The sequence below is a fragment of the Dermochelys coriacea genome, chromosome 3, assembly GCF_009764565.3.
Source record: "Dermochelys coriacea isolate rDerCor1 chromosome 3, rDerCor1.pri.v4, whole genome shotgun sequence".
In the NCBI taxonomy this organism is placed as follows: Eukaryota; Metazoa; Chordata; order Testudines; family Dermochelyidae; genus Dermochelys; species Dermochelys coriacea.
Genome location: NC_050070.1, coordinates 112859951 through 112874834, shown reverse-complemented (window position 1 = coordinate 112874834; position 14884 = coordinate 112859951).

The window sequence follows — 14884 nt, the reverse complement described above, 5'->3', positions numbered from 1 at the left end:
CAAAGCAGCTCCATCATGCTGCACACCTAGACAGAATAGGTGTGTCCATACAAACATGGTCTGTTCCTGAAGTCTTTTCCCCAGGCTCATCACTAGATGTCATGGGAGAGCTCATTCAGACTCTGCTTACATCTATATTTACAAAAAAATGATTGCATTGATTCTCTGTACCATCAAGAATCCTATTTTCATTACAATCAATCTACTTTCTCATTGTACAATAAAAATAGACCATTATACATATGTGATTGGCTTTATTTTAATAGCAGGCAACAATCTGAGGTGGGGATTTAAGGAATATAAAACTGCAATTAGGTAAATTTATAACTCAGAATTACTTGGTTCAAAATTTGCACAGATTTTTATTTTTAAAGGGAAAAAATACTTGTACTTTTCAAATATAAAATATTTGGTACCAATGCAGCTGTTCTATGCAACAAATGCTGACAAACCAGTTTTCAAGTGAGCAAGAGCTGCATGACATGGTATGATTCACGTTCATGTTGACCTTTATCTTGTTTATGACTGAAAACAATTAAAATTACTGGAGTCAACAGTGTGCAAACAATGAAGTGTAATTGGGTTTGGTTACCTCTGCCTTTAACTGTGTTTTCATGCTTCATCATTCGGGATCTCATGTACACAGAAGCCATTGAACCATTCATGCATGTGTATGCAGAGAGTTAGTGTTTGACAGTTCAGGAACGTAATAAAGCAGTGTTTCACAGAAGATGCAAGAAGCATTAGCTAAGCTGTCAAATTATAACAACTGTGACGGGACAAGGCCAGATAGCTATGGAAGAGTAGTCCTATTGGGATCTGGGAAGTGGGCGGGCGAAGCCCGTCCACTACTAAAGGATCCCCCCCAGCCTAGAAGGGGGATCCACAGGACCTAGATTCCAAATAATTCCGGGGGACAACTAATAAAATAACAGGGACAGGAGTGTGGTCAAAGGGTCAAATGAAGGGAACCGGACGGGGACACCGAGCAGAGAACCCTGGACAGCGCCCACTGCTCCTCAACGGCATAAAGGGAGTCAGAGGATGCTGCCCAGAGGAACTCTGCCCGGATACGTGAACGGACCGAGGATCGGAAATAGGCCCCACAGTCACAGGGGACTCCATCGGCCAACCTCCTCACTCTGGTTTTATAGATGGCCATTTTAGCTAGGGCCAGGAGGAGGCTGACCAGGAGATCCCGTGACTTTGTGGGGCCACGGATAGGGAGTGCATAAATAAGAAGGTGAGGGGAAAAGTGCAACCAAAAGCATAATAAAATATTGGTGAGGAGTCGGAATAGGGGCTGCAGCCTGGCACACTACAAGTATATATGTGTCAGGGTTTCTCTCACGTCGCAAAAGGGGCAGGTGTCTGGGTTTGAGGTGAACCACACCAAATACACGCCCGTGCTCACAGCTCCGTGAAGGAGCCGCCAACTGACATCCCTGGCGGGTCTCGGGACTAAGTGGAGTATAGGCTGGCCCACTAGGGCTCCTCACCCTTCAAAGGTGGCAGGAGGTCCCGCCATATTGTATCGGGGCGGGACACGAGGGTGAGGGCATGAAGGGTATGGAGCACGAGCGTGTATAGATGTTTTCTTGGTGTGGTTTGAAAGCAGACTGGCTGCATCTTGTGCAGCTGGCTTACAGTGAAGGGATGAGGGGGTAGGTTGGGTCCACGGTGCAGGGGTCCAATTAAAAGGTCCGGCAGGCCTGGGGTAGGGGATGGGCGGGGCGTGCCCTCGTGCAGGACCCGGTCTAGATAAATCCGAGCAGCGGGCGGCAAAGCGGCCTTCACCTCCTGAAGTATGCGCCGGCGAGTACAAGGTCTGGAGAGCCCCATGCGCTGAGCGAACGTCAGGGGATCCAGCCAGTCTCCCCAGTCATAGTCCAGGAGGTCTCCGACTCTTGTGACCTCTGCCAGGATCAAACTCTGGCGCACCGAGCGGGACTCCGCCACCTGCACACGAAGCTGGGGGTTGTGTAGCAGGGGCTCCGCGAGGAGATCTGCCCCCTCAGTGGCCGCCACGGACCTGCTCGTGGAAAAGAGTTTCCAGGTCCGGAGGAGGTCCTGGTAGAAGACCAGCAGCCCAGAGAGGTCTCGCGGAAGGCTTCTCGAATGGAGATAAAGGAGCTGCCGGTCGTATCGGAGCCCTCGGAAGCGGCGCAGGAAGGCATGCGCCAATACGCTCCACGCCGGACTACCCGCACCATAAAGGAGCCTCCGCAGGGCCTGGAGGTGGAAGACGTGGACCTGAGTAAGCGGACATTTAAGATCCTGCCCTCCCTCCTCCACAGATAGATGAAGAATCCCTGCAGGGACCCAGTGCAGTCCTGACCAAAAGAACTCCAGAATCGATGTCCGGAGGTTGGCCAGGAAACCCGGGGCCAGGACCAGGGTGTTGAGCCGGTACCAGAGCATGGACAGGACTAGTTGATAAAGCACCAACGCTCTCCCTCGAAGGGAGAAGCACCGGAGTAGTCCTGTCCATTTCTGGAGCCGCTCTGTCACCCCGTCCTCTAAATTCTGCCAGTTCTCCGGTGGAGAGGGATGCGTGGCAAAAAGGTAAACACCCAGATAGAGCAGCGGACCCGTGCTCCACCGGATGGCCTAAAGCGCGGGTGGGAGGGAGCTCGCCTGCCACCAGTCCCCTACCACCAAGCCAGTTGACCCATGCGTAGGAGGCTGCCGAATAGATGGCCTGGCAAACCTCCACCCGCGCCAAGTCGCCCGGGTCCTGGACCACGAGGAGCACGTCATCAGCGTACGCCGACAGGACCAGCCGCAGCTCCAGCTCCTGCAGCACCAATCCTGTCAATCTCCTTCGGAGGAGACAGAGGAAGGGCTCGATTGCCAGAGTGTACAGCTTGCCTGAGAGGGGGCACCCCTGCCGTACTCCTTGCCCGAAGCTGACCGGTTCGGTCAGGGTCCAGTTGAGCCTGACCAGACACCCTGCAGAGGTGTACAGCGCCCGGAGAAAACCCACAAACTGGGGTCCGAAGCCAAACGCTTGAAGAATGCTCAGGAGATACCCGTGATCCACCCTGTCGCACGCCTTCTCCTGATCTAAGGACAGGAGGGCGAACGACAGACCATCCCTACATCCGAGTTCCAAAAGGTCCCGGACCAGATATAGGTTGTCGAAGATGCTGCGGCCCGGGACGATGTAGGTCTTGTCTGGGTGGACCACGTCCGCCGGCACAGACCCTAGCCACAGCAAGATTGCTTTTGCCATTACTTTGTAGTCCATGCTGAGGAGCGAGATGGGACACCAATTTCGTAAATCGCGGAGGTCCCCCTTCTTCGGCAATAACGCCAGCACGGTTCGCCTGCACAAAAGAGGGAGGACCCCGCTCTGCAAAGACTCGGCCCAGACGGTGACTAGGTCTGGGCCAAGGACGTCCCAGAACACGTGGTAGAGCTCCACGGTCAGCCCGTCCATGCCCGGAGATTTATTGGTGGGCATGCGACGGAGGGCTTCCGAGAACTCGGCCAGAGTGAGAGGCAACTCTAGCCGGTCTCGGTCGCCTGTGCTGATCGTCGGGACCTCCTCCCAGAGCACTCTGCAAGCGTTAGGATCGGTCGGATCTGGGGAGAAAAGGCTTGCGTAGAAGGCTCTCACCCTCCCGCACATCTCCACCGGATCTGTGAGGGGGGTGCCATCTTCTGCCAGTAGGCAGATGACATGTTTCTTAGCCCCCCACCTTTTTCTCCAGGGCGTAGAAGAAGCGGGAGCCGTGATCTGTCTCCCGAAGGAGACGGATGCGAGATCGAACAAAGGCACCCCGGGCCTGATGGTCCCGCTTCTCCCGGCATGCTCCGCAGAGGGGTGGATCCTCGGGGTTGGCGGCCAGACACCTCTCCAACTCTAAGACCTCCCATTCCAGCTGCTCTATCGCCGCATCCCTCCGTCGGCTGGCGCCCCGGGTGTAGTCACGGCAGAAGAGCCGGGTATGCACCTTCCCTAGGTCCCACAACCGCTGCACCGAGGGAAAGGCACACCACTGCCCTCGCCAGGCCAGCCAGAACTCCTGGAAGGACGCCACGAAGCCCGCATCCTCCAGCAAGCTGTTTTTAAAATGCCAATAGGCCGGCCCCGGCCTCTCCGCGCAGAGGGAGGCTGTCACGGTGGCTAAATGATGGTTAGATAATGGGGCCGGCCGGACACTGGAGGAGTGGGCTCGTGAAAGATGGAAGCGTGATAAATAAATGCAGTCCAACCGGGAGTGGCGCGACCGATGAGCCTCCACCCGGACAAAGGTGAACGTAGATGTGTGATCCAGGTGTCATCCTGGTGTCATCCAGGTCGCGCCAGACGTCCACCAGGAGTGGCGTTCGACTATCTCCTGGAGGACAGCGGTGGCGGCCGGGCTCTACTCGGTCCCCGAGCGGTCCCGCTCCTCGAGGGTGATGTTAAAGTCCCCTCCCAGGACCAGGCACTTATGAGGATCCAAGGTGCCGAGGAAGGCGGACGCCTGCTGATAGAATTGCAGCCGCTCCGGGCTCGCTACCGGGGCATAGATGTTGACTACGAGCCCCTCCATGCGGACCTGAAGGTGCAGCAGGCGACCCGACACAGCCTCGGTGACCCCCAGCACCTCGGGCCGTAGGTCGGGAGGGGACAGAGTCGCCACTCCAGCCGTATGAACTGTGAGGTGGCTAAAGTAGACCCTGTCCCCCCAATCCAGCCGCCAGCTGTCTCCTGCAGGAAAACCACAGAATGCCCTCCCTCCCGAAGAAAGGAGAGCACCTGAGACCTGCGGAGACCCTACAGCCGCGGGTGTTCAATATTGTGATGGTAAGAGGTGCCATGAGGAGGGCTGGGGAGGATCCTCGCTGGCAGGGACGCTCACAGCTCCCGACGGGCTGCGCAGCAGTCCGTGACCTACCCCATAGGTGAGTAAGGATTCACGGAAGAGGCGGACCCGCTGGTAGGCCGCGGTGCCCTGCCTCCCGGTCCTTTTACCCTCCCCCATGAGGGCCCTTGCAGCCTGGAGGATTTGATTAAAGTCCCCCCATCGCTGGAGAGCAAGCTGTACTTTGTTGCGGGAGCCACGGACATCTTCTAAAAACTCCCGCAACTCTTCTCACAGCGCATGGGGGGGTGGGGTTACTGTCTCCTGCTTAATCCCAACGGGGCCCTTGGTACAGCCCCGTGGCCCGCCAAGACGGGCAGACAGGGTGCGGACCCCCGACGAGGCTCCTGATGGGTTGGTGCCTCCAACGCTGGGGCGTTAGGGGGTGGCGGAGGGAAGATAGCAGCCCCAGTGGGTCGGGACGGGTAAACACAAAGGCTGCTCCCTGGGGGTCATTGATTGGAAAAGGGAAGGAGACAGCCCCAGGGGCGGCAATAACATCTCGGGAGGTGGACGGGATAGGGACAGGGGCAAGGGCAAGGTTAGAGTTGAGATTTTGGGCGGGGAGAGGGCTCTCAATGATGCTGGGCGCAGGCTCTATGGTGGATTTGGCAGCCACGGCATCAGGAGGTGGACTCTTTCCTGTAGGGCCCTCTCCCGGGAAGGAGGTTGAATGCTCCTCACCAACAAGGGGTGCCCCTGGTGGCTCAGGTCCCGGCTGCGTGGCACTTGCCGTCGCCTCAACAGGCTCTGCGGCTCTCAGCGGGGTGTCATCTGCAGCCGGGTTGATGGAGGAGTCCAGGGGCTCCTCGAAGGTGGGAGCGGAAGCAATGGTTAGGGGGAGGGAGCATGGGGAAAGGGGGGCTGGAGTGAAGTTGCCTATATCGAGGCCCACTCCCCCTGGGTGACCGGGGTCAGACCCAGGGCCTCAATCTCCTCATATATGGACGGGAGATCAGTTTCCGCCACCCCGGGATTCTCCCCGCTGGCACCTGACGCGACGGTCGCTTCGGGGTATGCTGAGGTTTCAGATGGCGCCAGGGCAGGGGTGGAGGCCTCGGAGGGGAGCGACTCCCGTGGAGGGGAGATACCGCCTTCCAGTGCTGCCACGTCTTCCCCAGCCGGCTCTGGTGGATGGAACACACCCATGGGTAGAGTGGAAGGCTCGGCATCGGTGCCCCCCTTCCTGGTCTTCTGGGGGGCCTCCGCATCAGATGGGAGGAGCGGAGCTCGAGCCTTCCGCTTGCCCCGCTTCCCCTGGACTAGGGCCCAGCCCTCCATGGCATCATCCGGGGGCTGGCTAGCAGGGGTTGTGTCAGGGGCCAGTGGCGATGGCTCAGGGACTTGAGGGGATAATGGTGGGGCAGCACAAGGGAGGGAAGATTCCCCTTGGGGCGGGCCCTCTCCCATACCCGGTGGTGTCCCTGCCGCACCCTCCTCCACAGGCCCTGCCAGATTGCAAGCAGTGGGGGTGGGGCTCTCCCGCTTGTCTGGTCATAGTTGGGGAGGTGCCCCTTGGGCCTGAGTGGGAGCAATGGTGGACTGGAAAGGAGGAGGGGTGGTTTCGGGCGCCGGGCAGCCAGGGGCACCGGTGATGACGGGGCCGGTGCCCTGCCGGGGCTCGGGGGTCCCGGATGCCCCTCCTTGCTGGGCCAAGGGGCAGTCCCTCCAGACGTGCCCCATCGCCCGGCAGAGGGAGCACCGGGCCTCCCCTGTGGAGTAATGCACCCGGTAATGGGACCCCGGTAGGGGACTAGGAAGGACCCCTCCAGCGTCTCTCCGTCACGCACTGCCGGCGGCAGTTGAAGCTGCACTTGCTGGCGGAAGGAGAGGACGTGACGGAGGGCGGGGTCTTTGCAACCCAACGGGAGAGGGCTGATGACAGAGATGGGTTTCCCCAGGGTAGAGAGGGCGGGTAACAGGGCGGCATTGGGAAGAAAGGGAGGGACGGAGGTCAGGACCAGGTGGATGCCCAGGGCCTCTAGCAGTTCTAAGGGGACAAACATGCCCCCCACTGCCAGGCCCTTCTCCACTTTTTCTTTTTCTTTTTAAAAGTCATTTCTGCCAGTTTCTGTCCATCATTGCCTAGGGTCCTTTTCCTCTTTTCTTTTCTGCAGGAGCTAAGAAACTATTGTTCATTTCACGAGTACAGTTTTACTTTTCACTTCCTGAGCTTTTCTAGGTTAATGTTGCTATCTTCTTGCTATTACTTCCAGAACTCTGTCATCATTGCTCATCATCATTGTTCCCTTTTATATCCTAATCTCCATTCCAAAGTGATATGACCGTTTCTTGCACATTTTTTCCTGAGAGAGAGAGAGAGAGAGAGAGAGAGAGCGATCTCTGGTTTTCCTTCTTTAATTCCCCTTCCCTCTAAAATCTCCAGAGGTACATCAGTCATTTATATAAGAAGCAAAGCTTTTTCTAGGGTCCAATTACTGGAAGGTTAAATGGGTATTTTTGGATCCCCGGATGTCTCTAGTTAAAAAAACCAATCTTTTGGGAGTCCAGGGGCTGATAACCTTGGATTTTAAGAGTTTAGATGAGTAAAATTTGGCTATTGTGTCAGTGTTTTGCTGTGATTTATAATTTATATAAAGGATAAAAATTTTCCAGTGTGCTGCTCCTGACCACTGCTTAACTTTGGATAACTTTGCAGATATTTTGGCTTTTCTGACAATATTTTGGGGCCCCTTAAAGATCATTTTGGGAGGGGACAAATGTCCCTTTCTTCCTCCCCCACCACCGGTAATGCTAGACTTGATAATAAGAGTCACGAAAGGTTGTTTTTCTTTGAAAAGTTGAGCGCTCCTAAACCTCATGCTTCAGGGTATAAATGGTTAAAGAAACTTCCCTATAGGCAGTTTTTCCATGATTATCCTCTGCTGGGTTCCTCGAACCTTTGTCTGAAGCATTTGATACTGGCCACTGATAGAGACAGGATGCTGGAATAGATAAACAAATGATCTGATCTGGTAATGTCAATTACTGTAGTCCCATCCCCGCCTGCAGAGGAAATAAAAGAGCAGGACTCTTTGCTCTCGGATTGTGTATTTAAGGTTTCCACAATAACGTTCAACTTTCTCGTACAAGTGGCTACAAGTTGGTATGGAATACAAATCATTATTATTTATTTGTATTACCATAGTGCCTAGTTATGGACATGGACCCCATTGTTTTAGTCACCATACAAAACACAGAACGAAAAAGACAGCCCTTGCTCCACAAAGTTTACAATCTAAGTATAAAATGTGAGACAGCAGATAGAGATAGAGAGACAGGGGGTACAAGGAAACAATGAGACAATATTGGTCAACCTGATAGGCTCAGCGCACCAGTGACCCAACCAGTACAAGTTTTTTTTGTAGACATCACAGCAAAGGAGAGTTTTGAAAAACAATGAAGTTGCTTTTCAGATGTTTATGGGGAGCCCCTTTCAAACAGAAGGGACATGAAGATTAGGGTTGAAAATGTAATAATCGGGTGATGGAAGCTGATGGCATGGGATGATTGGAGATGGTAATCAACATCTTGATAGTGAATGAGAGTTGGCACGAAGGGTGAGGATAGGCTGTGAAGGGCCTTGAATGTGAAGACAAGTATCTTGTGTTTAGTGCAATAGAAAAGGGGAAGCCTGTGGAAGGTTGGAGAGGAATGATAGGGTCAAAGCAACAGACTAGGAAAATGTCACTGCAGCAGCATGCTGAAAGGATATGAGTGGGGCAAGAGTGCATTAGTCAAGACAAGTGAGACAGTTGTTGCAGTAATCGAGATGAGAGCCTGGATGAGTATTTTAGCTGTGTGGATGAATAGAAAGGTTGTATTGTAGAGATGTTGTGCAGAATTTCGGTAAGATTTAAACTGAGCCTAGATGTGAGGATATAGAGAAAGATCTGAGTCAAAGATGACCCTCAGATTACAGGCCTGATTGACAGGCAGGATGGTGGTGGTGTCTCCAGTGATGGAGAAAATAAGTAATGTGCAGGGCTTGGGAGGGGCTTCTTTAGGTCAGGTCAGGTCATGTTGATGGCTAGACACCCGTGAGAAGATGTCAGAGAAAGGCCAAGATTCTAGTTAGGACAGGAGACAGGCCTGGAGCAGTGAGGTAGATCTGTGAGTTATCAGCATAAAGAGAGAAGTTCGATTTGTGTTTGCAAATGGAGATTACCCAGAGATAAAATGTAGAGTAAAAAAATGGGACCAAGGGCAGAGCCCTGTGGAACCCCCACAGAAAGTTGGAGAGGGGTTGAGGAGGATCACCTTAGCTTGTGTCTCCTTTAATTCTTGTTTACATATTTTCTATGATGAAAAATCCATTTACATCAGTATTCAACTGTTCCACAAATGCACCAAAACTAATCTGTTCTGTCAACATGATCTTTGATCTTAATGCCCTGCCTGAAGTTAATTATTTGTAAAATTTCTCATTCTTCCTAAACAAACAGCTATTTAAAAAAGTTTATTGGAGCTCTTTATTTATCCAGAGGAAAGGAATATTATGTCACATGACTAGGATGTGGGCATTTGGGCCTCATGGCTGGAGCAGGAGCCAAGCCTGGTGGTTAGAACAGAAGGTGGTATCTAATTATTGGATCCCAGGATCAGAATCTGAGTCAGACACCAGGTGCCACAGCCAAAGATCAGAGCCGGAGTCAGAGGTCAGGAACTGGAATTAAGGGTCAGATCCAGGTTACTTGGGATGAGGCAAGGCAGAAGCAGGTCTGGAAAGAAGCAGGTGTAGGTCTTCATTATCACCACTATCACTGGTTCCTATGGGTAAGGCTCCCGCCTTAGGGTTAGGGTTCCTATGGATAGGGCTCCCTGTCCTAGAGTCAGGGTTCCTGTGGGTAGGGCTTCCCACCGCAGTATTAGAGTTCCTATGGGTAGGGGAGTTGGTGCTAGGGTTAGGATTCCTATGGGTATGGATCCCCACCCTAGGATCATGGGAAGGAAATCCTGTATAGTAATCAATTCAAGCATACAGAAAAACTGAATTTGTCTGTTTAATAAAGTTTCCATAAGTTTAAGTTTATGATATTGTGCTGGTATGTTCACCTCATACTAGCTTGGAAAGAGTTAATTTCACTTAGAAGGGGCGAAGAAACCTAATAGGCCACAGCTGAGGGAGAGAGTCAAGCTTGATAGGAAAGCACTGATGAAGGATGGAGCCTAGCTGGGCAGAAACAGGCAAGCTCGAATAAGGTCAGGAAGTGAGAGCAGAAAAGAGCTCCAATGGGGCAGCCTACTGTCACTCTTGAGGCTTAGAGGGGACAGGAGGAAACCCAGGGGGAGAGTAGAAGCATTGGGATCCTGCCCTGAAGGAAGGGTTTACCCAAAAGGGTGGTGTAGCAAAAGCCTGATAGAGGTAAAGTAGGAAAAGTCTGGGAAATGGCTGCCAGGTTTGGGGTGGCCAGAGACCTTAGGCTCTGATTTAAACGTCCCTGAGCTGGAACCCAGAGTAGTGGGTGGGTCTGGGTTCCCCTACCACCATTGGGGAAGTGGCACTGCCTTGAATTGAAGGACTACTGGAAAGAATACCCAGTCAGCCAGAGCAAAGGGACTTTGATACCCCTGAAGGGGGAAACTATAATGACCTGGCCAGAGGGCAAAGTCACCGAGGGGTAGTATCCTGATTTAGGAAAAGGAAGCACTGCAACTCCTGGGGCATAAGAGGAGATGCAGTACAAATGAGAGACAGACGGGGGCATCAGACTGGGTGGAGCTATTTCCCAGATGCAGCCACAAGGAGGCACCTCAGTAGTGAGCAGAGAATCTTGTGACAAGTGTGCTGACATGTATTTAATAAGTGCAGCATTTAGAGTGCTCGTATTGCCAACAATTTCATTTTAAAATGTTGCTGTAAATGTCAAGTTTATACATGTTCTTTGTTAACGAGTTGGAACTTGTTTAATTTTTTAAAGGATTTTAGTAGAGCATTAGTTTAGCCTGAATCTAATCTACTCCCCCTTGATATTTCTTGCACCTGCTTACGCCAGAGCTGAATTTGCCTTTATACTAAGCAGCAATAAGATTTTTTTGTCAGCTGTGCAATTTAATCTGTCCTGTCAAAGCATAACAACCTCATAAACCATATTATAAATCCCATAAAACAATGAATACCTGTAACCAATTTACAGTTACTCTCCCATGATAATCCACCCTTTAGAACATTCAAAACGCTTACATAAAGATGCAGCGAATTGAGCTAGTGCTTTCTAACACCAAATAAAATCCCCAGTTGTAAGGGGGAAGAAGGGGAATTGGCCTGTTCAACAAAGCTATAATATGATCTCTTTGAGTTAAGGCTAATTTGGATGAAATACCAAGAGTATACCAAAACTTGTTTTCTAAAACACCTGAAAAAAATTCACACATACTCAGCAGTCAATTCAAGCAACAATGTAAAACATTTTTTTGTTTTGTTTTTGTTGCATCCATTCAATAGTTTTTATAATATTAGCCAGAAAAAAATCTAGAACTCCTTTGTCCTTCTCTTGCTGGCCCCTTCAGATGGCTTTTAGTCAAATGCTACTTGAACAATGATTTGCAGAAGTTTGAGAAACCCATGGTAATAAGACTCCTCCAAAGATGCTAGTCCTGCAGCATTATGTTTCATGGAAATAAAGGGCCAGATCTCCAACTGGTATAACTCAGCATAGCTTCACTGACTTCAGTATAGCTGTACAGATTTACACCAGTTGATGAATTGGCCTAAAGAATTTTACTGGAAAAGAAAAGAATAAATACATTTTAAAGTAAGTGTGTGGGTGTGAGAAAGGTATAAGAAAGATTGTCATGTGCTTGAAGCACTGGATCAGTTTTAATTCCAAGTTCTGCCACAGACTCTCTGCGTGACCTTGAGGAACTCACAAGTCCTCCATCTGGTTGATGGAGATAATACTTCCTTTCTCCCACCATTTTTCTGTCTTATCTTTTTTAAATTGTAAGCTCTTTGGTGCATACACTGTTTCTTATATGTTAGTACAGCATCCAGCACAATAGGTCCTGGATATCAGTGAAGGGTCTCCAGAGGTTCCTTTAATAAATAAGACATTTACAAGTTTTATCAGTAAATATTTATTTCAAGTTATTTATTGTATGTTCCTATATTGCTAATTATGAAATTTTATTATTGCCTTTTCTAGAAGGAGAGCTGAAAGAAAAGTCAGGATGCACAGAGACACAAAAGAAGAACATTGTTTATTTTTCTAACTCCTACAAGTAGTTGGAAAAGGATCATTTAGACATGTGGGAGTGCATAAGTCTTTAGAGAAGCACAAAGATATATAGGGAGAGTTAGTACTGGAAATAGATGTTGAATGGATGATTGGAGATTTAGGGAGACCATAACTAGATCACAGTTCTCAAAATAAGTGAAGTTGGGTTGGGCTCGCAATGGCTAAAACTGGTGTAAAGGATGGGTTATCTGGCTTGATGTATACAGAAATAAGTTATGGCAGAGGAGTGGTCAAGAGTGTGTTTGATGTAGACATTGCTAGGTAGGTGATGATAGCATCCTAGAAGATGTGGGAGGTAACAGTGAGTTTAAGGTCAAACTAAATGAATATGTTTGTGTCGAGATTGTTTGTTAGATTTAAGTAGAGGAGAGAGGTGAAGAGGCAGTATTGGTTATAAGAAGGGGAAGATGGATAGGTAACATCTGTAAGATAGTGGTTCCTTTTCCACAACTTGATCCTTCTCTACTCCTTACTATGGACCACAATTTAGTATACAGAAAAAGAAAAGAAGTCATATAAATATATGAACTCAAGCAGTACAATAGTTTATAGTCATCTTCATGGCATCACTTTATTATTATTTTGTACTAGGAGTCTGCCTGCCTCCAAGACTGGCTTTTGGATGTCAAGCTTCCTCTCAAGTCTGGTTTCCTTCAATGTCATATAAAAAGTTCAAGATTTTTATATTTCAAAACCTTCTAACATTCAAGGGAAAACTGAAAAGCACACACTTCAGAATCATTATGTATTTGAATAGTCTTAAAAGTGAAGGGTAAGTAGTTTGTGTTTGATATCAAGGAGAAGGGATTGAAGCAATGAGCCAGGAAAGTGACCTTTGCAACAACATTTGAAATGTTTATAAGTGGGACAAAATGGGATTTGTCAAGACTAGAAAGGAGGACATTGCAGGAATCAAAATGTGAGATGTTGAGGAGTTTGAGTATTTTAGATGTATGGATGGAGAGAAAAGGCTGGATCTTAATGATGTTATGCAGAAAGAAGTGGCAAGATTCAGACATGACCTGGATATGAGGATCTAGCTAGAGGGTTGAGTCAAAGACCAAACAAGTTATAGGACTGAACGATAGGAAAAAAAATGATGATTTTTGTCTGTCCTTACTGAGAAAGGAGTGAGGATAAGGACTTGAGGCAAAAATTGTGAGTTCTTTTTTGATCATGTGGAGCTTCACTGATGATTGGGCATGCACAAGATGTCAGAAAGACAGGTTGAGATAAATACAAAGTGGATATGTTAAGAAAACAGTTGGGAGAACAAGATGTACCAGGTTAGAAACACCAGCTACTTGCAGTTTGTAAATTTTTTGAAAGACATAAACAAGATATATTAATGCAGTTCATCTGCTCCAGCTCTTAATTTGTCAGCTGCAGACTAGTCATTCTCTGTGGCATCATAATAATCTCCACAGCAACTGACTGCAGTATTACAAAGAAAAGACATATGATTTCACATGAAGAATAAGCAGCAGAAAAAGATGCATCCTCATTAAACAACATTCTTGTTTCAAGTGCTTTCAAATCTCTTCACCCAGTGAAAATATACATGACTAATTTTTTCTCTGTATAGAATACCTTTACAAGTTTTCCATGAGGCATGGGTGGGTCCTTACGGTATATGTAATGATGGTATTTTGTAGTTCCATCTTTATTCTCTCATTGACTTCTGTTTATTTTGTTTACAGAGAGACAAATATTTTCTAACTACCAGCCAAACAAGCCCCCACTAGGATCCACTAAAAGTTAAACTGTGCTCCTCTAGTAATAAAGATTACCAACTGAAGCATAAATAAACGATTCTGTTGATGATCTGGGAGTCAAAATGGAATTAAGACTCTCATAGTTGCATTGGTTCCACAGTGCTATAGGGAAAAAGGTAGCAAAATATTTTTTGTCACTGTAGATAGTAGATATGACTCTGAATATATACACAGAAGAGAACCATTAAGATTGGTACTATTCTTATGCAGTCATGTGTCGGACCCCTAACAACACTTAATGCTCTATATGTTGATAGCACAAACACAGAAGCAGCAAAGAATTGTGCCTAGGGATATCTCAGAATAATACATTTATTCCACTACAATTTGCCAGTAAGAAAATCTAATGATTGCTTCTCAACTAATTCTTCTTAGCAGGGAAAATTTCTTTACCATCTTTCAAAGCCTACAGCATGAAAAACAATTTTTTGTAGTAAAAGTAGTGTCTGTAAAATCCCAGAAATAATATCCTTGTGGATATTTATGTACTAGGTTTATGGTCAACTATCACATAACAAGGTAAGAAATAAATCAAAATATCTTAAAATTAGCAAATCAATTCTTTAGAAAAGCTGAGAAGCGGCTTTTGTTCAGTGCATTCTCTAGTCATTGAAGCTGACTGCTCTGATTGCTTTCAAGCTTATAGATGAATTTTTGTAGCGGCACCATGGATTAAGGAATCTGCAAACCATTCTACTGCAATGCAATGATCTGCAAACAAGTTGGCTGTCAGCTGCTTACTTAACTGCATGTCAACCGTGTACTTTATGATCCTTCACAGAGGATGACGTAGACATGAGTGAATTCCCAAAGGTGTTGAAGTTCCCTTTGGTTTAGATAAATAAATAAAAAATTTAGGTGTTGTCTAGGCCATCCAAACCTTTGGGGTTTGCAAAAACTGAGGTAGAAAAATCTCATGAGGACAAAACCCTGAAAGAGTTTGTGCAGTTCTTTCTTCTCAACAATATTTAAGGCTACTGTTATGTCTAAATTGCAAGTGCTACAACGGCATTGC